We start from the raw sequence: 25,150 nt of genomic DNA, 5'->3' as shown, positions 1-25,150 counted from the left end.
AGGAAAAGTTGTTTCCTCTTGCCACAGCGGGCAGGGCAGGACAGGACAAGAGGCAGTGGGGTCAAACTGCAGCATAGCTGATTTACATTAAATCTCAGGAAAAACTTTCTCACTGCAAGAACAGTGGGACAATGGAACAGCCTGCCTAGGGAGGTTGAGGAAGCTCCTTCTCTGGAGGTTTTCAAAAGGGGGCTGGAGCCATCTGTCTTGGATGGTTTAGACACAGCAAACCCTGCATCTTGGCAGGGGGTTAGACTAGATGACCCTGGTGGTCCCTTCTAACCTTACAATTCTATAATGCAAAGCCATGTGAGCAAACACGCTCATAGAGTTTAAGGCCAGAAGGGACCACCAGATCAGCTCATCTGACCTCCTGCACATCACAGGCCACTAAACTCCTCCCAATTACCCCTGATCTGAGCCCTCAGGAGACTAATCTTGTGTGACACAGGCATAGAATAGGAGGAACTGAGGTGCACCAATGTCTGAGACCCCTGAACTGGCAGGGAATTGATCGGGAGATATATGCCCAGACGATCCTAGCACTCACATGCTTATGTGCACTCACGTGCAGGCTCACGCTCAATCATCACATACACATTTACAAGCACACCCATAATTCAGCACATTGCACATGTCCAGGATTTTTGATTACTAGCTATGCCATTCAACACATACTTTAATATATCCACAATGTGCAATGTGGCAAATTACTATTGCTGTAAGAACCTTCGCTTTCCTTTCACTGTCAGAATTTGGCATGTTCAAACTTGCAGTCCTAACCTCCTGAGAGGGCAACACAGAATGGGGGCCTTGAAATTTAAGGTCGTAACATAGAAAGGAAAGATGGGGTCTTCTCTCACACCTGATTTACATGACTAGTTCCATTCACTTCAGTGGAGTCACTCCTGATTTACACTAGAGTAAATGGGAAAGAGTCAGGCCTAAAATGGATAGAGAACAAAGTTAGCTCTCCAGCAAATAACTGGACAGGGAATGAATGTGAATTGAACCCACAGTCAGGTTTAATATATAAAGTTAGTGGGGGGTGGGTAGTGTTCATTGTTGCATTCTCATTAAAATGTACCGTTTTCAATTTGACCATTTATTATCTATGATTCATACATCTGCTGGCAAAAGTGAATAAACAAATGGACGCTTTGGCTTGCTTACTTGGACGTGACAGGTCACAAAAGAGTGAAAGAATTCCAATTAGGTTACAAAAAATGGTAACCCAGCCTAGATGTCGAGGTGATAGTCTCTGGGACAATGAACCAGGTTACCTCTCTTAATCCCTGAAGGTCTAGGTGAAAGGAATTCCTGAAGGGAGGCTGCAGTGTGAAAGGAAATCAGACACTGCCCTGACTCATTTTAAGGATGTGGTTCTGTATCCTCACCTGAGCAATCTAAGGATAATAAGGAAAAATGAAAGTCGCAAAGAAGAACACAAACTGAGGCCTGGATGTAATTACCATCAGTGCAATTGCACCAGTAAAAGGAGTAACATTCTGAGAGGGCAGGGAACAGAAACAACAGCACTCAGCTACAAAGAGATGGATGCACTGGATAGACTGGAGGGATAGAATTGCAGTTACTTGAATAATTTAACCAGGAATGTGGAAAGCTACAATCTAGCATGAACATACTAGGTAAATGCCATAATGCGGATATTCCAGAAGAGGGTACCAGTTCAGATTTAGAGTTGGACCGCTAGCTGTGGGCTCCTCCTGAGACTGAGTATGGGTCTTCAAACCAAAGTATATGCTCTGAGGTACACAATAGTACTGGAAAGGCTTCTGTAGTGCCATTTCATGGCTCCACGTCGAACTGCTAGCCATATTTAACAATACCACTGCGGGTGAGGGGAATGGTCCTTAATGTTTCCTTCATTTCTGCATCTTGTTAACATTTTACGTTTCTATTTTATCACATATAGTTGATAATACTGTTGGCCACACAGTCCTTTCTTTAAAACTTTTGTCTGTTTCGGACAGCAATAGATCGGGTTGTACACAGACAGATCCTTTGGCTTCCCAGTTTGGACTGGAAGGATCACAGAGGAGGGAAAGAAGACCAGTTTGGTGACACAGACTAGATGATCACAGTGGTCCCTGGAAGATGTACATGTCTTACGCTATAGGTAGGTGCTACAGAGTCTGTTCTCAAGGTATTCAAAGACTGAGGGGAGGAGAGAAATGAAGATCAAGAAATTGTGATTTGTGTGTAAAAGATCAAGACATACAGAGAGAGGGATGAAGGAAGTGACAGAAAAAGAAAAAGGGAAAGAGAAGGAGATGGAGCCTTGACATCTCAAAAGACTGAAAGGCAGACAGCTCCAGAGCAGTAAAAAAGTGAGGGGGAGTTCGCCATGGCAAGTGAAGAGCACCAGAGGCTAGGTGTGAGCTGCAGCCAATCAAAGCCATGCTCTGCACGAGATTCATAATAACAAGGCTGCGCGTTAGAATGCCACATTCATTACATTAACTTTTATCATCTGCTTTCCCCGTCATTCCCTCTTCTCTCTACCCACCTAGTTTTGAAATGCATTCCCGGTCAGCATCCCTGAGGGCTGGAGATTATTTCCTCCAGTTGAAGGCAGTGGAGAAAATGTGAATCTCTCTCCAATCCTGGCCAGTGAATCAACCTTTTACTGTAATGTAACCCTAGGCGAGCCCATCTCCACCAGGCGGATGCCTGCAGCAGAAAGGACTAAACACTGGCTGTTAAGCACAGACACTAAGGCCCTGATTCAGGAAAGCATGTGCTTAAATCCTATTCAGACACATACTTAACCATGTGTTTAAGCAAGCTTAAATCTCATTGATTTCAATGGGACTTTAGCCTTTGGTTAAAGTTAAGTGCTTCCCTAAACCTGGGCCTAAGGGCTAAATTCATCCCGGCTCTGGAGCTGAGCTCTGCCCAAGACAGGGGGAGAAGGGAAATAGAGGGGTCTTTATGCTAGCTTTGTGCTTTACTTATGCTGAATCTTACCAGGGTCACTGGCCCCTGGCATGTTACAGCAGTTCAATACACCCATGGCCTTTACAAATTAACTAATATGCAGCTGCCCTGCCTCTAGCTCCAGCAAAACACCCCCTGACCTGAGCTCATGCCATCCTAGAACGTATAAAGAGGGGAATCTCGAGTAGAAGAGAGGTTGACGCTGTTGTGACCATGGCTGGGACACTCTGTCCAGTTCTGGTGCACCCAGTTCAAGAAGGAAGTTGATAAATTGGAAAAGGTTCAGAGAAGAGCCATGAGAGGAAAACCTGCCTTGTAGTGATAGACTCAAGGAGCTCAATCTCTTTAGTTTAACAAAGAGAAGGGGAGAACTTGATCACAGTTTGTACATAGGAAACCATACACGTCCTGGGTGGGGTGCTCTGTCCTCGCTAGTGGCACTGAGACATCTTAGATAAAGAGATAGCTAAGGCTGTAGAGCAGACTCAAACAACCAGTTGGCTTTTTGCTCATGCGGTAGAGACTCATGCGCTCCAAGGGACCCAGGTTCGATCCCGAGGACCCAGGTCTGTCAGTGTTACACATACATAGGGAACGAATATTTGATAATGGAGTTCAATGTAGCAGATAAAGGTGTAACAAGATCCAATGGCTGGAAGTTGAAGCAAGACAAATTTAGAGCCGAGATAAGGGGTAAATTTTTAACTATGAGAGTAATAAACCACTGGAACCATTTACCAAGGGTCCTAGTGGATTCTCCATCATTGACAATTTTACAATCAAGTGTGGATGCTTTTCTAAAAGCTCTGCTCTAGGAATTGTTGTGGGGCAGTTCCCTGGCCTGTGTTACACAGGAGGTCAGACTAGATGATCACAGTGGTCCGTTCTGGCCTAGAATTTGTGAAAGGCCTGAAAATATATTTTTTTGCTTACTTCTTTTTCACCTTATCAGGAATGTGAAATCTAGTCTTCCCTGTTTTAGGTGCAGGATGAAAAAAGGGTAGTTTAGGAGTTCTCTCAGACCTAGTCTCTACTGAAAATGATTTGTCAGTATATAGCCATACTGGTGTAGCTAATAAGCTTTATTGACAGAGCTCAACTCATGTTTCTCATTCTTCCCCTTGTTTCTGTTTGTGATCTTTTTTCTTTCTTTCTCCCTCTATTTATCGTGATTCCCTCTTCTCTCCCTCACATTCCCTCCTTCCAGAATTATCCACCAGACTTAACCTGCCCCCCCAACCCCATTTTTCCAGAATTAGCCACTGGGCGCACCCAATCTCCTCAGAATTATCCACCAGCACCTACACTAGGGGTTTTGCTGGTATAGAAATGCCATAAAAAAACTCATATCCCTGACTGACATTATTATTCCTGCAAAGTTTCTAGTGTAAACCTGGCCTTGATCTTTGGTTGAAAGTGAGAGGATGTTAAATCTATAACAAAAAGAACTTGTCTTTCAACTGTTTGTTGGGTAATTGAGCTGAATAGCAGTTAACAAAAAACAAGGTTTAAACAGTATGAATATAACCCACTTCTTCTCTATCATATTTTGCATAATATCTGGGATGTCCTATGCCTACCATTTCTCCAGCCACCCATAAAGTGTTTCAGGCAAAGCACTTGTAAGCAAGACAATGTGTAAAGTATGTACTGAAAAAAGAGTTTAAAAAAAAAAGAAGCCTCCAGCACTTCTTTAACCATCATAAAAAAGCAACAAAAGGGCACAAAACCTTCCTAGAAAATGAAATTTTGGCTAAACATCAAGAAAAATATCTTGACAATGAATATTTGCCTGGAAATGAACCCCCAAGGAGAGCGGCTGAGGCACCATCTCATGGCATGTTTAAAGCTAGAGCAGATAGTAGAAAATGTGCAATAGGGAATCATCCTGCATTGGCCAGGAAATGGATTAGGTGGAATGCAGAAGGGGGTTGTTTTTCTATATCTAGTCTCTATGATCATTAGCATTACTAAGTATAATCCTGAACCTGCAAATACTTAAGCCTGCGTATAACTTGACTCTTGCAAGTCGTCCTGGACTACTCAGGAGTTATGCACGTGCTTAAGAGTGTTCAGGATCGGTGCCTATATTTGCATGAACTGAGGTCGGATGCTTCTGATTTGTATAAGAGTGCTATTATGATTATTAATAATAATTCATATCTCAGAATTTACCCCACAAATGTAACTTCTTTCACTCAGCATGATTTCCTCACGTTTATTTATTATTCATGTTTACTAAACAAGGGCCAGGGTTTCCAAACAGCTCAGCGTGTTGGGTGCTGAGGACTTTTTGTTTCAGGGCCTAAATGGGAGCTGAGCTCTTCTGAAAAATTGGCTCCAGTTGCTAGATACTGAGCGCTTGGCAATCTGACCCCAAATTTGTCTTCTGTGATGGTGGTTTTACCTCCATGAGAATTAACCACAATCCCCGAGTAGTCAGTGCTCACTATTCAAAATTTGAGCTGTGTTGGCTAGGAGTGATTGGTCCCTTAAGTCACATGGTGTTGGTTCTGGTTCCTGATTGGATGGGGCCCTGGAATGTTGACTCTCTCCGGCAGAGGGAACAGATAAAGAGGATTAAGGCATTTAGACCATTTTAACCCTCGTGCTTTCTGGGTCGCACCGATCTTCCCCCAGGGCCCATGGCTGGAAAAATTCGGCCCCTTTTAAGATTTATTGGCTGAGTTTCAATTTCATTATCTCCCACCTTCAGCAGCACCTTGTGAATCCTATCTCGCTCCCACAGATACTCTCCACACACCCCCCAATTCTCTTATGCCACTGTCCCCCCCTCCTAATCCCACTCCTCCTGCCTTGCCCCCCAACATAGGCCTCCCTGTGCCCTCGCCTCCCACCATCTCTCCTGCCTGGCCCTGCACGCTCCCACCACCTGTCCCCACTTGCCCATACTCCTCCTCCCCTCATGCACCAGCTCATGCCTGCTTCCCCCGCCCCCTCCCCCACGGACACCTGTCCCCTGCCTTCAATTCCCCCACAGCTTCCACCCCATGTACACCTCTCCCCTGCTTCCCGATGCTCCTGCTCTGCCCACCCCACCACCGGCTCCTTCCCAGGCAGGCTGCTGGCAGCTCACGGAGAGGAGCGGCTGCAGCGGGAAGTAAACATTGACAAGCACTGATAAGGCAGGTCTTATTGGCACTGAGAAGCTGTCAGATGGGAAGTCAACATTACATTTTCATTTCATTCACCTCATTGGGAGAATGAAGTGCAGTGTGTGTCAGCCCTGTCATCAGAGCCTCGCGCTCCCTCCCGCCGCTTTATTTCTCTTTCCCACTGCGCCGGTCTCTCCCGCTTCCTCCCTCTCTCTCCGCGCGTTTCTCAGTCATCCCCTCGTGTCTGGCTGTCATCTTTTCTTTCTTTCTCCCTCTATTTCTTTCTCCTTTGTCCCTTCCCTCACATTCCCTCCTTCCAGAATTATCCACCTGACTTAACTCCCCCCTCCCCACACACACGCTTTCCTGGAATTAGCCACTTGACGTACCCAATCTCCTGAGAATTACCCACCTGCCCTAACCCCACCTCCCCCCAAATTATCCACTGAACCTACCCAACACCCTCCAGAATTATCCACCAGCCCTTCCCTCCCCCGCCCCGCTTGAATTATCCACCAGCCCTAGCTCCTCCCCCAAATTGTTCACAGGCCCTACCCAACATCCTCCCACATTATCCACCAGCTCCCATCAAGTGAGAGCCTTGCCCTCCCCACCTCTCTGCCACAGCCCTTTCCCAGCGCCAGCCACAGCACCGTGCAAGGGGATGCATTTCGTATGCATGGCCTGGGATGTTCCTGGACTCTCCAGCCAGTAATTTGCTGATTGGAAAATGTTCCAGAGAGGGGAAATGGAAAGAGAGGAGGGAGGTGGCAGGTCGAGGACATGTCAGGGGAGAGAATGGGAAGGGAGAGGAGTTTTCAAACTGCGCCTCCTAATACCAAGCATGTGGCCATATATTATTTTAATAAAGCCGGCACATCCCGCACTCACGACAGCTGCTGTTCCCCTTCTCTCATCCTGTGGATCTCATTTATTCCTCATTAGCAAAATCACCTGTTTGTCAAATAGGGACAGATCTGTAAGATGTTAAATTGTGCTGAGGCTGACGGGGGTCTGGGGAACAAGGGAAAGAGAGAGCGGAAAAGCAGGAGGGAGGGAGGCGAGCCAGAAAGCCCAGGCCTGCTATGGAGATTTAAGCCAGAACTTTAAGCAGCTCTCACAGGTTGGCGTAAGGGCAGAATTTCAGAGCTGATTGTGTGGCACCTTTTGGGCTCTTGTTTCTGATATCACTTGGAATGGATATATTCAGGGTTGGATCCTCAGCACTTCTTTGGATCTGCGCCCATGAGGCCGGCTACTGAATGGTGCTAGGCACTGAGTCTCCTTTATACTCCCCCGGCACAGTTATTTATCCCAGAGATTTACACCAGACCAGAAATGACTCTCACCCACTGTGCATTGGTGTGAACAGCTGCACAAACCCAAGGGCAGTGGAGAATCAGGCCCATTGACTTTAATGGCAGTTACAGATTGACTACACTAGAGCTGGGCAAAGAATGGATTTTTCAGTCTGTTGGCAATTTTGAAAAGTCAGGGAAAACTATTCTTTTGGGCCAGCCCAGAAATGGACATTTCTGAAGAATCAAAAAGTTGAAAAAAAAAATGTTTCTGGCAGAATTCTGTGTTTCATTTGTTCAAAACTGAAACGTTTTGATTTCCACAGTGTTGAAACATGGTTCAGTTTTGTTTTAATTCAATAAAAGGATTTTTTTAAAAGTCCTTTTCAGCTGAAAAATGGAAACTTTTCATTTCAAAAGCATTTAACTGGAATATTTTGGGGTTTTTTAAATACAAAATTGGGGGGGGGACACGACAATTTGGCAAAATCGACACAAACTCTCAAAATGTTTCAGTGGCCCTGAATCTGCATTTCTGGCCAAAAAAGAAAAAAGTTTGAAAAATTTTGCCCCATTCTACCCTGCACCTTTTCCGATTAGCCCCTTAAGGTTTGATATTCCTAGGTTCTGAGTGCCTTCAACTCTTGATGGGAGAAATCTGGCCCCCATTGGCACCCTCTTGCTGCCATTGCAGCTTGTTTGTAGACTGCCCCTAAAGCCAGCCTTGTCTTTCCCCCTTCTCAGTGGCATGGCACTGGGGGGATGCCCCTCAGTGGAGCTTCTGGAGGATGGGTCAGAAAACACCCCAGAGAACAATCCCAGTTTGCAGCTAAAACCATGCCCACTTGAGAAAATCTACCAGTGTCAAAGTAAAATGGCAGGTGGAAGCTTTATCAATAGACAAATTGGCACTGGGAATTAAATAAACCCCTGTGTGGACACTCTGATTTGGCTTAAAAAGGCACGGGGGTGGGGGTCCACACAGTCATCTACACTGGTTTATCAAATACAATTTGAAATCTTGCCTTAAGTGAACGCAGTGACACTCTGCTCGTAAGCAAGCCCTGGTTAGACTCAGTCTTGCTGACTCATCACAGTTCCTGTTTCCCTTTTCATGAGGGATATTGGCAAGAATAGGGCCTTTCTTTCTCCTGCTTGGTCTTACCAGGAGCCAGAACTTTGTGACACCACAGAGAGTTGCCACGAATATCTCCTCCCTGTTCTTTTCATTCCTGTCCTCTTTTTGCTCTTCCTTCCCTCTCTGTATCCTTCACTACTTCTTTCTTTTTCTTCACTCCACCCATTCCTCTTTCTGCCTCACTTTCCCTTTATCCATTTTTCCTATCCCTTCAATATTTTCTCTTCTCTACTTTATTCTATTCATCATTTTTTCTCTCTCCCTCTTCTTCATTTTTTCTCCTTTCTGCCCATCCCTTCAACCATCTGCCTCTTCTCTTTGTTTTCCTATCCCTCATAATTTTTCCATCTACCTTTTTTCCACCTTCTTTTCCCTTTTCCTCTCCCCATTCTCCCTCTTTCTCACTTCAGTTCCTACCCACCACCTATCTGTCTCCCCGCTATATACAAAGATCTTCCTTTCTAATATCCAAGAGTTTCTCCATCTGAATAGAGATCTCCCTGCTCAGCTGCATGATCTGAGAGGAATCTTCTTTCCTGAGGTATTCATGCAAAAGGAGAGAATGTAGAGCTTGCTATCCATAACCTTTAATAATAACACAACCCTCTCCACTGAGGAAATGATGGATTTCTGTTGTTGAAATCACTGCCAAGAGAAATAGATCAATTGATATCACAGAGCTCTCTGGCCTGGAAATATCACAGCAGAGGGGAATGACACCTTGACTTCTTCCTCTACCCCATTTTTAAATTCAGGGTGAAATCCTAGCCTAACAAAGTTAGGGTGACCAGATAGTAAGTGTGAAAAATCGGGACTGGGGGTGGGAGGTTATTGGCACCTATATAAGAAAAAGCCCCAAATATCAGGACTGTCCCTATAAAATTGGGACATCTGGTCACCCTAAACAAAGGCAATGACAAACTCCTTCTGACCTCAGTGCCATCAGGATTTCACCCTCTGCCTTTGCTTCCCCTCAAAGTCCATTTTAGACCTTGTGGCTACTGAGAGAGATGAAATAACCAGTGATGGACTAGGAACTTATTTCAGTAAGGCATGACAAGCCAATGTGGTATCTTCCCCAGGCACAAAGGGTTCCAAAGCCTACATCAGGGTAAGACTTTGTCTCCCAAGAGAAAAGGAGCCTGTATGGCATTCCAGTGCCCACCCCTGCCAACAGGGACCATCTAAAAGAAACCTACCCTTGCGCACAGTATGTCTTGCATAGAAGATGCTTTCCAATCAGTTTTCTTCCTCTTTTTTTTCTGCTGTTGTTTTCTCTTTCTTTGCTTCTCTGTGGGAAAAAAAGAGAATCTCGGAGGAGAGAATGGGGGGCCACTGCCCAGGTTCAGCCATGAGCGACCCTGATCTATTTTTATGGGAGGGGGTGGGTATCTTTTATTTGGATTTCAAAACTATGTGCATGTTCCCGGAATGCACAGACAAATCCCGCCTGCCTCACACACTAATGTGGTCTTCAGGCTAAGAGCATTGCAACCATCCAGCGTTGAGGTGATGCCCTGGAGAACTCTGCACCAGAGAGAGGCCTGATGCTGCCGGTCTTCATTCTCCATGGCTGACACTTCCGGTGGTCAGGCAAGGGCGAGACCCTGTTGGCCATGCCCAAGGGCTCTCTGCAGCAGGAGGCACTCACTCCTTCAGCTCTTTGTAGGGGAGAAGGGCTAAGGAGGAGACCAAAAACCCAGGGCCAGATCCTGGCCCGTTTGTTTAGCTGAGAGCCTGTTGCAGCTGGAGCAAGTTAGAGGAGTCCAAACCAACCCCCACCAAGGTCAGAGGAGCCACAAAGGGGGACTCAGAGCCACCTTTGCCCTCCTACACCTCAGCTGTACTGAGGAGAGCTCAGCCAAGAACACTGTGTGGATGGGGGCTGTGGGGGGAATTGTAATGAACTTCCCAGGGCACGTGTGTAGTCCCTCTCACAGTCCCAGATCCCTGCCTCAGGCATTAGGAAAGGGTAATGAACATCCCAGTCTGGGGGGATCAGGCCCCCCTCAAAGCCCAGCCCCAGCTCTAGGTCGCAGTGAGGGGAGGATAATGAATTTTCCAGCCTGGGGGGTAGGGGGATGTCGTTCTCCCAGGCCAGCCCCCACAGTTCAATCAGGTCAGCCCATGGGGGAGAGTATTCCTGGATTAACCCACTCCACTATCCCTCCCCTTCCCTGAACATCTCTTCCCCAGGAGAGAGGTACATTTGCCATGTACCTTTCATCCTTTGCAGAGTTTAGATAAATCTCTCCCCCCTACCACCACTGCCAGCCCTCCCCCGCCCCCTCCTTTCCTCCTCTCCCTCCACAGCTGAAAGTCATCAGGCCCAGCTAGGTCTTCTCCCACTTATGCAGCTCATGAATATTTAACAGCATCTGCTCTGGAGGCGATAAAGCCTACCAATCCTTGACAAATATGGCCTAATCTTTTCAATTTCGGGGTGCAAATATTCCTTCTGAGTCCTGTTTGTCACCTAGATTAATGACCGTGGGTCCCATAATCCTTTGGTGCTAATTCAAGTGGTGGCTAGCAGGAATGTTCGTGGCAGGAGGATGCTGGGATACATATGAAGGAGAGATTACTCACTTGAGGTTTCCTTACAGCAGGGTTTTGTTTCTTGGTTGTTTTTCCTTTGTACCAGCTGAATATTCAAGCTGGATTTCACACTGGGGGTGGGTGGGGGGAAGGATGATGCTGAAAGAGTATACGCAGGTAACATTTCCAAAATTTAAACACGTCTTCTCCTCTTCAGCCTTATCTTTTCCACAGCCACCCTAGGGGGATCACAGCTCCTTGAGCTGCAATGAAAGAGAGAGACTTCAACTAAAACCCATCTTCAGATCTTTATAAAGGACCAGATCCAAATATCCCTTCCAAACAGCCCCCAAATTTGGAAGTAACTTTTTTTTGTGGTGGTGGTGGTGCAGGGGGGGCGCCAGCACTCAAGTTTTGAAGTGTCAAGTCCAGGGTTTTAGTTAATCCCCTCAGAGAGATAGGGAGTTTGGATCCCAATCTGTAGCTCAGAGGAAGGGTTTGGACTCAGTGGTTCAGTTCAGTCCATATCTGATTGGAATTGCTATGAGGTATTGTGCAAGAACGGATTAGCTATCTCAGTCCCAGTCTATGCCAGCAGAAGGCTCTACAGGGGATAATATACAAGGCCTAGTCAGCTATTCTGGTCCCAATCTATCCCAGATTTCACTGTGGGCAAAATTTCATTGTGTGTTTTCTGTGAATTGCTTTATGCCTCAACCAGTGCTCCTCCAATATTCCCCACAGTGATTCCTGCTGGGATAGGATGGACCTGGGGTCGCCCTGAGTTCTCCCACAGCCAACACTCCTGCATCATCACTTGCGGAGATGGCTGTTTGTAACAGATTTGGGTGGCCTGAATGCCTACATCATTTCCTACAGTGATTGTTGCTGGGAGAAGTGTCAGTGAGCTCCATTATAGCTACTGCTCCTGCATTGCTCCCTACACTAGCTCCACTTGGAAACAGCTGAGATTAGATCAGCCGCGAACCAGCTGTGACTGCGGTGGACTCCCAGCTACACTGCTCTTAGGTTCCTCCAGCAGGAGACCCTGTAGGGAATAGCACAAGATCAATGGCTGGGCTGGGTGAGCTCACGTATTATGGCCCCAGCTTTTCCCAGCCAGAATCACTAGGAGAAATTATGTAGATGGGAGCTCTAGCAGCATGGGAGCTCCCAGATCCAATGCTAGCTGCAGACTGTGTCGGTAACAGTGCAGGAGCACTGACTGTGGGAGCCACCCCGTCCCAGCCTCTCCCAGCACACATCACCATGGATGTGTTGCGGCAAGTGCTGGCTGCAGAATAAAGGGTCGCAAGGCAATCCAGAAAGAGCACACGTGGAAATTTTACCCAGGGCAAAATCTGGGCCATGCAGCCCTTTCAGCAAATAAAGACAGTATTTCTTTTGCCCAGCCAAGAAAAAGAAAAATAGGGAGAGAGAGAGAAAAATCAATGCTGGAGCTGATCAGTGATATTGACAACTTAGCTAAGGGGGCTGACGGCTCCTGTTCATGGCATCAGAATGCACGGGGCAGCTTCATTCTTCCGCTCCAGTGCACCATGAGGCTTTCAAGAGGGACATTCTTAACAGGTCTAAATATAGCCCAGTGTCAGCGAAAGCTGTAATGGCCAGCCAGAAATCGAAGATTTGTTATTATCTAGTGGTGGAACAATAGCATGGCTGGTGTATTCATCACTACCCCAGCCCTGTGGGGTGAAAATATGTTGAGATTGCAGATTATTTATTTATAATTTGGCAGATGGGGTGTGGTATTGCCCAGCAGGAAGGATTCTTTGCCTGAACTCCGTTTAAAGATGGGAGGAACTGAAATGTCCAGGAACCAAAATGTCCAGGGGTTTAGAATTAGCACCATGATCAGAAAAAAATCAGTGGGCAGATTGTTGTGTGGTGACGACTACTGAGCTACGGCAACTGTGAATCCGGGTTTTGGTGCATCTGGGGTGGTTGTTAGAAAAGTGGGTCGAAATATGTTGTTTCATTGAAGCCAAAACATTTTGCGTAGATGTATCAATTTCAACAAAGTTTACATTTATGACCAGAGAGAGAGAGACATAAAGTTTGTCTACACAGTACAGCAATGCACACCAGAGGGGTGTAAACAGTAGTACATTAATGCACACTAGGAAACTTATAGTGTGCACCAGCCAGGTCTACATGGGGCACATTAGAATTCATACCCCACTGGTTCACAGCGTTGCACCATGTAGATAAGCCCATAGACACAAGTTGGAAACCTAAACTTGTCGATCCAATAACAGATGTTTTCAAATATATTTTTGAAACAAAAGTATGTGGATGGGTTTCATTTTTGTTCCAATGTGGAAAGAAAACAAATCTCGAAACCTGGAAAGTTCTCATGAAACAGAATTATCATCCTCTGATCAGCTCTAGGGGTTAGTGGTGGAGTAACCTCAGAAGGATCAACATGGATCAGTTCAGATCAACACCAAGAATGTGGCTGTTTATCAAAATGATGGCTATGCTGAACACAGATTGGTTCAGACTAGTGGTCCATCTCATCCAGAAATCTGCCTTCAGAACTGGCAAGTTCTAGCTGCTTCAGAGAAAAGTGCAAGAAAATTTGCAGTAGGCAGTTATGGAATAATAACCCGTCCCATTACTGAGGGCACCCACTTTCCTATGGAATCAGGAAGAAGGGAAGTTAACATTTCTGAACCACCAGTAGAGCTAGTTAGAAACTGTCCATTGAAATATTGTTGTTTCAGTTGGGGTTTATTGGTGAATTTTTTTTTCAATGAGATTAACATTTTTATTAAAACAATTTCACCTTTTTTTAAAAAAAAAATTCAAGTAAAACGTCAAAACCCAATGGGTCTTGGCATCCAAAAACTAAACATTTTTAGTTTCCAGTTGCCAAAAACAAAACAAAAAATCCAAGAAATTTTTCAGTCAAAACCAAATAAAATCAATTTTTGTCCAGTTTTCTGGGGAGAAGAAAACATTTTTGACCAGCTCTAAACATAAGTGTCATTTCAAGTTTGCAGCGAATAGTCGATTCTGTTCTTGTCTGTGAAACGATTCCCACTCCTGCTGCTTGTCTCTCAGGCCAGAAGACCTCAGCTGGATGATTCAGATGGGGTGTCACGTTTGGGTTCACAATAACCCTGACCTGAGGCTATAGAGCTTGCTACTTCCCATTTTCCTGGAGGCACCAAGTCAGAAGAAAAATGGCGACACCACCAAAGAGGAGATAGATGGGTGATGTCTCTGAGAGCCAGACATGGTGAAGACGGACCCATGCGCCCATCCCTGAGAAGACCTAGTGTTGACATCACCAGAGCCAAATGTTTCTCTGATAAACCTTCCACTGAATCAAAAAGATTCAGTAAAGGCCTCAGGACTTGGCCCTATGGAAACAAACAAACAAACCTGGACAGGGGAGTGGGAAGAGAAGAGGAAGAAGAGATGCCTTGGCATGTGGGCTAACAATTCAGTGTTCGTGGAAGACAAAACAAGGCCAAGAAGGACCCTGGAGGCTATTTTGTGACACCCCCACCCCCACCACATCCAATAGGGTGAAACACAAATAAGAAGGCCCCAGCAGCTTTAGCCAAAGTTCTGAAGACAGGATTTTGGAATACAAGCCCATTGAAATGTCCTGTACTGACCAAAGGTTGGGCAGAGTGGGTGTGAGCTGTGTGCTTTCTAATCCACTCAACCAGCCATAGAAGGCTGCCCCCACCAGCAAAAACAAAATGTCAAGGTGAATATCGGAGTGTCAGCCAGCCATGCAAATCCCTCTGTCCCTCACAATGACCTACAGCCTGCATTCCTACTGGTGCCAGAGAGCAGGGGGCTTCCCATTGAATCAGACGGAAGTTAGGTTTCAGAGTAACAGCCGCAAAAAGAAAAGGAGTACTTGTGGCACCTTAGAGACTAACCAATTTATTTGAGCATGAGCTTTCGTGAGCTACAGCTCACTTCATCCGATGAAGTGAGCTGTAGCTCACGAAAGCTCATGCTCAAATAAATTGGTTAGTCTCTAAGGTGCCACAAGTACTCCTTTTCTTTTAGAGGGAAGTTAGTTTCCCTTCCAAAAGCGTGCTGCAAACAGCTTTCTCTCTTTTCTTTTTTTTTTCTCTAACTATGCATATATACTGCACCTATCATTGTGTATCTGAGCACTTCTCTCCCTCCCTCCCTTCATCTATCTAGTGTTTTCTTTCTTTTTCTTTCTATGCATTTATACTGCACTCATCACTGTGATGGCTCAGCACCTTCCCACCTTCAGATGGTTGCTTTCTAATGCTGCATTTTCACAGACACACGTTTTTTTCCTTTATTCCCTAAGACTTTTCTCCGGTACAAGTAACTTGATGGTTTGGTTTGTTTTTTCCCTTTGGTGTACATGCTCCTTTACTGCTGTTAGTTTGTTTATTTTGGTTGGTTGGGGGTGGGGGTTTTGGTTTTTGGTTTTTTTCCTTTTGCCATTTCTTTTTCTGAGCGGAGCCGACTCAAAGACTAAGACTCAATACCTTTGTAATGCTGATACATCACTGCATAGAATGTTGTCCCCATGAAATAGCAAGAAACTAATTAGCTTTAGGCTCTGAAGTCGTTGGTTCATTTTTATTTTAGCAGATGCTAAACCTCGGGGTTTGGGTGGTTGTTGTTTTTTCTAGAAAGGGTACATGGAAACAAAACAAACAAACATGACCCAGAGATGCCTTTGCCATGGCAAAGCATCCCGTTGAACAGAGGCCAGGACCGCAAAGAGTAAATGGAGTTGAAAACCAGAAGATTAAATTTTTCTTTCACCACAGGACACTTGTACAGTGGGGACAAAAGAGACAAATTGCACAAGGGATTCTGCCAACATGCCCAGCTCAGAGACACAGGGGCTAGCCCATCCCCTCCTGCTGTGAGGGGACTTGCCAAGTTTCGGTAAGAGAAACCCGATAATGGCCCCTTCTTTGTAGCAAACAACGCTACCAGTTTCTAAAGTGAATCCAATCTAGTGTGGTTGAATGGGGCTTATGACAGAGCCCTCTTCCTCCCACCCAAAATGTTCCTGCTGTATGAATTGCATTCAAGTGTTGGCAGAGGGCAATCCATTCTCTGTCTTCAGGGAGGCAGCATTGTCTGGGTCCAGGCACAGGAGCGAGAGCCACGAAGAACTGGGTTTCATTTCCTGCTGCCACTGACTTTCTTTTGACCTTGGCAAGGCCCACACTGTCAGTTTTCAAAAGTACCTAAGGATTCAGGGTGCCTCCATGTAGCGGGAAGGTCTGGTGATCAGCCGACCTCGTGATCAGCTCCTGGCCTTACAGGTTCTTCTGGGAGAGTCATCCCTGAGGGAGGTGGCCTCAATCTTCCTCTCATGCTCTGATTGCTTCCGTCAGAGCTCATGGCTACAAAGGAGCAGGGGGAGAGGGAAGAGACAGACCCAGATCCACTCATTCCTCCAGGTCCCAACCTTGGGCCCTAAGGCTCGCTCAAAGTGTTCAGCCCAGCTACCAAGCTACTCCAAATTACATTACCCCCTGAGCCACATCCTACCAGTCTGGAACGCCTCAGTGTGGAGCATGGGCATGGGTTGAGCAGACTCTTCTCAGTTTCTCAGCGTCTAATTCAGTGAGTCATTCTCTTGGGGTTTTCAACTTCCAAAGAGGGGGAGCCCAAGCCCCTGCTGCTAGAGTGGCCTTCTCAGAACTGTGACTACTCCCTGCACAGCTCTCAGCCTCAGCCTGGCTTCCTGGTGCCATGTACAGGTCGTTCCCACCCCCTTATCCTGGCCTTCCAGTGTCCTTTTAAGCTATCCTTCCACAGGAAACGTACCTTCCACCTGCTGAGCAGCAGGGCCTCCCTAGCCCAGTATTGCTCTGTTCCCCACTCTGGTTCAGTGTGGGGCCTGTAGATCCCAACACACTCATTTTGGGCTTCCAACTTGAGACCCCTTGGGCCTGCTTTTCAGAGGTGCTGAGCACCCACTGGCTTCATCTGGAGGGCAGGGTGCTCAGCATTTTCTAAAAATCAAGCCACGGTGTCTTCAAAACCAGGAGGCAACCAAAATCAGAGGCCACTCTTGAAGCATTTGGCCTGCCTCGCTGTGTGCCTCAGTTTCCCCATCTGTAAAACAGGGATAATAACATTGACCTGCCTCTGTGTTGTGCGTCTTAATTCACTAACAAGTAAGAGAGGACCCCATCCACCCTAGCGAAACTGCTTTGTCAGGAGATGGAGCTAGCGCTCATTGGGAATATTTCAATGTAATGAGTTTTCGTTAGAAAATGCCACTGTATCCGTTTCAATGAAACTGTTGTTGGGGAAGTTGCTCAGGTCCAGAATGGAATTTCTGGTCCTAGAAATAGAAAGACCCAGTCTAGAATATTCAATAGTTCAGTGGTTACAGCACTTCTCTGGGATTAGGGAAACCCAGGATCAAATCCCTGTGTTGCCCAGGTCAGAGCAAGGGTTTCAGCCTGCCCCTTCCACATCCCAGCTCACATCCCTAACCATGGCGCTATTGGCTATTCTGGATGGAGGGGACACAGTCTCCATCATGGTTTTCTATGAAAACTTTTGAACGATCCCATTTTCATTCCAATGCAGAACGAAGAAAAAAAAATTAAAACCTCACATTTTTCATGAAACAGAATTCTTGTGTTCCAGCCAGTCTCCTGAGCATGTGATATCTTCGTTAGGACCTGATAAGGAGCAGGAATGTGTCCGAGTTTTGGAACACTGATTTTTTTATTATTATTAATTTGTATTGTGATAATACTGAGACGCTCCAGCTGAGATCAGGGCCTCATGGTGCTAGGCATAATACAAACCCAGAGTAAGAAAAGGTCCCCGCCTTCAAGAGCTTCTATTCTAGGGAAAGGGTGGGAGGGGAACACGTGCTGTGAGGTGGAGCCTTAGCCAAGGTCACAAAGCTGGGAGTAGAACTCTGCTCTCCTTACTCCCAGGTGAGGGCCCGATCTATCTGCTAGACAACACTGCCTACCCTGCTCCTTGCTTTGGTCCTGGGTCTCGAGGCAAAACCCACCCAAGTTGTAACAAGCTGGAGGATGGGAGTGGTGGGCCAAGTGCAGGAGTCTAGCCCAATCTGTTATCGTATTAGTGTTGCGTAAAGAGATGGCGCCTTGTTCTTCAACTATGGGGGCAGCCTCACTTTGATTCTCTGATGTGCTTCATCTCTGACCAGCCACTTGCTCCTCACGGCACCCTTTCCAGTCATCCCTACACCCATTAGGATGGAAGCTTGCCTTTAGCCTTGCAGGGTACAACAATGAGACTTTCCTCTGAGCCTTTGGAAAGGCTTGGTCCCTGGTTGCCTTTACCTGGCCAGAGTTACACAGGCAGCTGGTGCGCTCATCCTTGGGTGTGTTTTCCCGTGTAGATTTAATGTTTTCTATTAAATACTAAGGCACAAAGGGAATGTGAAGGCTCTGTCGTCTCACAGAGGGACGCAGCTGGGACATGCTCCTGAAACCAGAGAGCAGCCATACAGTTGGGGGGGGTCAGGGCTAGGGGTAGAGGGAAGAGATGCCACTTAGTAAATAAACAGCCTAAATGGCTCCCTATCCCTCCTTCCATCTCTCCCCTCTATAGTTTGTCCATCTCCTCCTGACTGACTGGCTCCGTGTGCCTCTGCCTCCCGCTCCCTCCTCCAGTCTGTGGTGCTGCCTGTGACAAGGCGTGTTTGGAGAAAGATGAATTGAAATGACATGCGAGCTCCAGCGTGACTGCTGGGCTGATGCATGAGGAGCCGTCACTTGCTTTCTGTGGTGAGCAATACAGATGAGATACTGACCCCCCTGCAAAGGGGTCAAGGACGCGTGAAGGGCACAGCAGCTGGAGCCAAGAGAGAAAAAAACAGGAGGGAAATATTCTCTTCTCTGTCCCGCCTTTCTGTTTCATTTTCTCTCTCACGCTCTTTCTTCAGGTCCTGGACCTCCTGGTGCATTTTGAAAGCAGGTGTGTGGCGTGCCATTGGATGCCAGGCTGTTCCTCTCTCGGTTGGGGATAGCAGCTCAGACGCTGTCCCGAGCCTCCGGCCACCTCACTCTTGGAAGAGCATTGCAGACATGACTAGACACTTCTAGCTCCAGCTCCCCAAATCCCCGGGGTGTTGGCCGGCAGCCAGCCTGCAGTGGATTTGCATGGCCCATCAGACTGGTTGAAGCAGGGACTGAGGATCCTGTAGCAGAGCTTTGCAAATGTGCCACAATGCCAGGGTTTAAAGTCCCAGCACTCCAGTCCACTGCTCTTTCACCAGGTAAAGGACCCATGTTCGCATCCTCTGCACTTCCTTTGGACCTTCAGCCTCTCTGGTGCTCCTTTGGGGATCAGCTCTTTTAGGGCCTGATCCTGAGCCATGCAACTCAGAGGGAATTTTGCCATTGACTTTAATGGGCACAGGATCACCCCTCTAGTGCACCCCACTGGAATCATTAACTAATTAATGCTCATAATCTTCTTTGAAGATGCAAAGGGCTACACTATATAGGCCAAATTTTGAGAGGCTGCAACCCTCATTGGGCCAAATTCTGAAGACCCAATGGTGCCTGCCCAGAACTTACTCAAGTCCCATTGAATTTTTGGGGAGTTTTTGCATAAGGACAGGATAAAAATGAGTGATGACTTTAGGATTTGGCCCAGAGGTTAAGTAGGAATAAAGGATAGGAACAGCCTTGGGATCTGGCCCATTTTGCACAATGCACATATGAAAGAAGCAAAGATCCTGGGGGTGGCTGCAGAGAACATCTGCCATTGGGACTGGCTAACAATGGCAGAACAAGAAAGTGAGCCAGAGGGCCTCAAGACATCTCCACTGGCTCTCCAGCCTGTGTGCATGTCCATCATGACACAACCAAAGGAGCAGTTAAAAAGAGCCTATGGTAGGCAAGAACAGATGTAGTGAGTTGGCACCAACAAGTAAATCACCCGTCTATTTATGGTAGGTAAGGGAACCTGGGCAGGTAGACTTGCAACTGAGCACACCGACCACCATAGCAGGTGCACATTTTAACTGCTGCAGATATAAATGCACACACACCTCCCCACACACCAAACTTTGATTGCTCTAGTAGCCAGTACAATGTCAATGGTCTAAGTCTTGTGTCAAGGCACTGGCCCAATTCAGCTTTAGCCAAGGGTTAATAACCCAGGCCCATCCTAGGTGAGTCATAATTGGGCTTTGGGGAAGTTTTTTTTTAACCCAGGTCCAAGAATGGGTGGTAGTATTTTTTTTCCCTTTTAGGAAGAAACTTAGGCCGAGGCTGGTTGCTGTGGTAACTGACAGCAGGCCTCAGACTGGGGCACATGGAAGAGGTAATAAGTCAAGCAAAGGTGCCACTTGAAAGCCATTCCGTCCCTCTGAGGCAGGGAACCAGAGGAGCTGTGAAACCCTTAGCAGGTTCTGTCAGCCTTATTCACACTTTATCAGATGGGGAAAGCCCAAAAGGCTGTGAGGCAGGTAATTAATCTTGGGCTATAATGGAAAGCCCTGTTGAATGGGGGGGAAGCGGGGGCCTGGAGAGAAGAGAGGGGAACTTTCCAAAGTTTTGAATGTTGGTTTTTTTTTTATCAGAAGTTCACCCCTGTTTTAGCCATTGTAAGCTTATTTATATTTTTTCTTCTGGTTTTATTTGTTCATTTATTTAGCGTCACAGTTTTCTCCCCACTATAAAACATAATGATGATGAACTGAGTGTGTAACCCACACTAATTAAGCCCCCGACAATCACTATGAGCTAGGCGAAGCATACCCAGATAAATAGGTAGCAGCCTCCACTGGTAGAGGAAGGATGGGCTTGTGGGCAAGGTACTAGGCTGGCATTCAGAAAATGAGGATTCAGTTCTCCACTCTATTACCAGCCTCCAGCATGACCTTAGGCAAATCACTGTGCCACCATTCTTCCTCTGAAATGCACATACGCTTATTTCCATCTGTATGTACGTCTACGTTACAATTGCCTATGTGTCCAGGGGACAAAAGAAAATGCGAGTGATGGTGGCTTAGACTCCTATGATTTACTGAGACTCGCCTCTGGATCTGGCCCAGACAATGCTGCAATCAGGCATCGCTACCCCAGTGGCTAATGCGCATGATTGTACCTTGGTACCCAGCTACTCTTCCCCTGGTCCCCAAAACTCTTCCCTCAAAGGAGGCAACAACCCCACTGGAGATGGAGTTAAACCAGCACTAAGATCTTGTTATGAACTAATAGGATCCCGTCACAAGACAATGACAGGCCCGCACACTTAAAATCATGTCCCCTAGATGAGCATTGGGGACAGCCTCAAAGGCTGTACCCTGAAGATTGAGAACAACTGTGTTAAAGGAAATAACTATTTACTCTGGGCCTCTTTGCTTTTGTTATGTGTCTTGTTTGGGGCCTTGTTCCCATGTTTAGGTCCCAGACGATGGAGAATTATGGACTTGTAGGGGATCTGCTTTCTTCTTTCAGATGGAACATCAAATAGAGGGCTCAGCATTCATGGAGAGGGTGCAGATTTCCAAAAGGGGCTCGGCATTGGCTTAACTGTGCTGCCATCAAAGAGGATGGGTGCGTTCGTGCTGACTTCAGTGGGAACAGAGTTAGGCCAATGCTGAGTGCTCTAGAAAATCTCACTCGTGGTTATTAAAAAGATCCCGGGGCATGTTCTGCGAGAGCAACAACTTGGCTAAACCCCAGCTCAGGTAACTGCATTCTGACTCCACACCTCCAACCCCCAGGGCCCTTTCCACTCTACAGAGGAGGAGTTCTCTTCATAACTCTTGCCCCCTGTGACAAGGTGTATCTATCCCGCACTGGCCCAGGTAGGGTTAACCACAACCTGTTGGCTGAAGAGGCCATGCCCCCTTGCTGGGCGTGCTCCGACTGGAGACAGAGTGTAAGAGGAAGTAGCGCAGCTCAGCTCAGGCTGGGCTGACTGAGGAGGAGAGCAGTTGTGTGTTGCAGGCTCCTGTCAGGAAGCTACTGGAGCCCCAGACTGCAGGGGCCAGCCACCCCGAGACCCCTGCGGACACCCAGTCGACTTCCGAGGACAGCAAAGAAGAGATTGCTGATGCTGGGAGACTACTGCCACTGGACATGAGGGTAGGAAGTGACCCAGGGAACAGGACTGTTGCAGTGAGAGACTGAACCTGAATGCGGGAGTATTGGTTCCCCAAGGCCCTGAAGGCAAGGGCTGCCACCTTCGCTTGGGCCGCTAGGCCATGTGGCCCTGAAGATAGGGGACACCCTAGTGTCTCTTGCCACTTGAGCTGCAACTACCCCTTTAATTGTCCGCCTTGACCTAACACCCTACAGTGGGGTGTATCTGTCCTGTGACACCCCCCAGAGCTCCCTCAGCTCCACCCTGAGATGCAGCGGTCATCCCCATACCTACAATCTCCCTAGTCTTTGTCCCATACTGAGGGAGAGCAGTCTGAGGAGAAGCCCATCCTTGCTTGCCCCATCTCTCCTTCTCTCTGTTCTTTTTCCTCCTTGCCCATTTGGCTTTCCAAGGTCTGAGGGTGGGTCAGCAGGTCAAAGTGAAGGAGCAGGAGCCTGTGCTTGTGAAAGACTAAGGAGTTCCATGTTTGCCTGTACACATCGCTGAGGACAAACGGCCTCTCGCTTGCTTACCCATTACTGCTGCTGCCCCAGCACTGTGGGCTGGACTAATAAAGCATCAGGTTCCAGGTCATGGCATGGTCACCAGGGCAGTAACTTGGGGCAAGGTATGGGTGAAAGGTATGTCCCTTCCCTCCAACACCTCAAGAGAAGAAGCCCTGCAGCTAGTCTTTGATTTGGGATTATTGTACACCTCTCCCACACACTCTCTGCTCCACAATTTCATCCATGGGCCAGTGCAGGGCCTGATACAGGGGCTGGAGGGAGGAAAGTTGTGCCAGGGCTATATGGACTGTTTTGGCCCCTGGCACAGACTAGGGCATACTGAAGGCTGATGTAACTTGCACTCCCTACTGCCACAGCCCTTGAGAGACCACCCTCACCATGCCTTCTCCCTTCCCTGGCATGCTCCACCCCACACCCATGTCAGGACATCGGCATGCCCTCCAGCAAGGGCTTCTGGGTAGGCAGAGCTAGCAGATCTGGCTCTGGGCCTGTCCTAGAAGCCCTAAGCATTGTGGGGTGTCCCCAGGGGGGAGGGCTTACACCTACTCTGTGGTCCCTTTGCCTGCTGACTAATTGTCCCAAAGGGGCCACAGAGCAAGTAGGAATCTGGGAAAGTGCCTAAATGATTTTGGACTACACAGAAAGTCAAGGGGACTCATGGCCCTAAATTACCAAGGGGCTTTTGAAAATGCCACACTGGCCTCCAGTGCTCAAGGTACCAGAAAATCAGGAATAGAAATGAGGAGGTGAAAGGGAGAAGGAAATGAATCTCTGAATGTGATCTGACAACGGACTAGTATCCACCCCCCTCCCTCAGCCCTCTCCAACACCTCCAGTTCCCTTTTGACAAGCTTTGCTTTCAAGTTCCCTAATCATACATACATATATTTCAAAATTTCTCTGTGCAAAGGCCTGTTTCCTGTATCTGTTGCCTAATCTATACAGCATCTCTCCTCTGCACCAGTGTCACACTTGTTAGAAAAGCAATGAGTCCCAAGCAATGTTTACTGCTGATCTGAAATTATCTATCACTCAGCCCGCTTTTCTCTACAGGGCCATCAATCTTATCACCTGCAGACGGGAGCCAAGTGGCAGAGTTCATCTCTCTCTGGAACCCTTTTGTTTTTTTTTCTGCCTTGCTCTTTCTCTCCCTTGCAAAAGAATTTCTCTTTTGTTGAGAAGATACCTGCCCCTCTCTTGCTCTCTTTTTTTTTTTTTTTTTCTGCATAAGGTGCAGATGACTTGGCTCTCTGAACCTTCCAGGGGAATTGGCTGCTGGCTGCATCAGTTCATGGTTTCCACCTTGATGGTGGCCTGGGATGTTTCAGGTCAAAGAGACTCTGGGATGTGGGCTGCTGGAACATCCCTCTCAAATCTCATCAGTTAAATCAGGGAGAGTGGTGCTGACAGAGAACAGGGAACAAAAGAACCTTGGAATCGGGGACATGCTAGAGATTTTATGGCAAGGGTCAGGGATCAAGTCTAGCTACAGCTGAACAAAGGAAACATTTATTTTATTTTAACAAAGCCAGATTGGTATTGAAAGGGATAGGGGGATGGCCTTATACATTCTGATCCCTTAGGTGTAAAAGAATGAGATTGCATTCAAATGACTCAAGGAACATTTCTGATGCAAAGTCATCAGATCTGGGACTCTGAAGAGAGTTGTGAGTTTCAGAGGCTGGAGACCAAGGTTTCACGTTAGCTGTTGGAGATTCACATCAGACTTGGTCACAGGAGAGCAGGGGTGTGCACAAGGTGGGGCAACCAGGAGCATGGGTCTCCCAAATAATTGGCAGCACAGTGATCCTTGGGCCTGGGTGGGGTCACAGGCCGTGCCCCTCCGAAAGCAATGACATTTAAATTCCTGTGCACACCCCTGCTGGAGAGTCACGGTATTGCAGACTCAGGTTCAGATTTAGATGTTTGGCTTTCACATGTCCTGCATGGTGTTTGGGTGTTTAAAAACTCAGATAGGGGCTGAACTGTGGGTTAGGTTTGTGGGGATTCAGATGCTGAGAGATTCAAGTGTTTGGGTGTTGGTGAGTCAGACATGGGTTCAGGTATTGAAAATGCTGTGTGTAGCTTTTCATAGCCGAACATGTAGATTTCTTTTCTTGGAGAGCTCATGATAAAATATTACATGTGTCCTGTTGTCTAAAAAAGTCTTATCCTCAAAGATATAAATTAAGTATATGAATATGTATTCTTATTACATTACGATCTAAATATACATAAAGAAAGACACAAACACATTGACATACAGGTGTGTTAGCTCTGTGTTTGTGTTAGTAGCCAATAAAGGTTAGTGGAAACTTCTACCTTAATACTTTTGTTCATATTATGCCCTCTATTTTGTTGTGTGGGTGATTGCATTTTTACATGCTAAAGATATTATCTCATTCACTTCGCTGCTCCCTGCAACTCTTTTCAATGAGCAAGTGGCTCTGTGGCAGTTAAAAGTTGAGAATCAGTACTGTA

At 46.9% G+C, this 25,150-nt stretch overlaps 1 long non-coding RNA gene across 3 annotated transcripts in view; it reads left to right on the top strand.

Moving 5' to 3' along the window:
* LOC122463064 overlaps positions 1–24,783 on the top strand; it is a 31,089-nt gene extending 6,306 nt beyond the window's left edge. For 2 of the 3 annotated variants that reach the window (XR_006286043.1, XR_006286041.1), the window contains exons 2-4: positions 1,995–2,140; positions 18,651–18,826; positions 18,985–24,783. This is a non-coding gene — a long non-coding RNA (uncharacterized LOC122463064). Of the gene's footprint in view, positions 1–1,994; positions 2,141–15,856; positions 15,978–18,650; positions 18,827–18,984 lie in introns of all 3 variants that reach the window. The other variant, XR_006286042.1, reaches the window with a different exon arrangement.
* Positions 24,784–25,150: the final 367 nt, after the last annotated feature.

The sequence above is a fragment of the Chelonia mydas genome, chromosome 15 (assembly GCF_015237465.2).
Source record: "Chelonia mydas isolate rCheMyd1 chromosome 15, rCheMyd1.pri.v2, whole genome shotgun sequence".
Lineage (NCBI taxonomy): Eukaryota > Metazoa > Chordata > Testudines > Cheloniidae > Chelonia > Chelonia mydas.
This window is presented reverse-complemented; position numbering and strand designations above follow the sequence as displayed.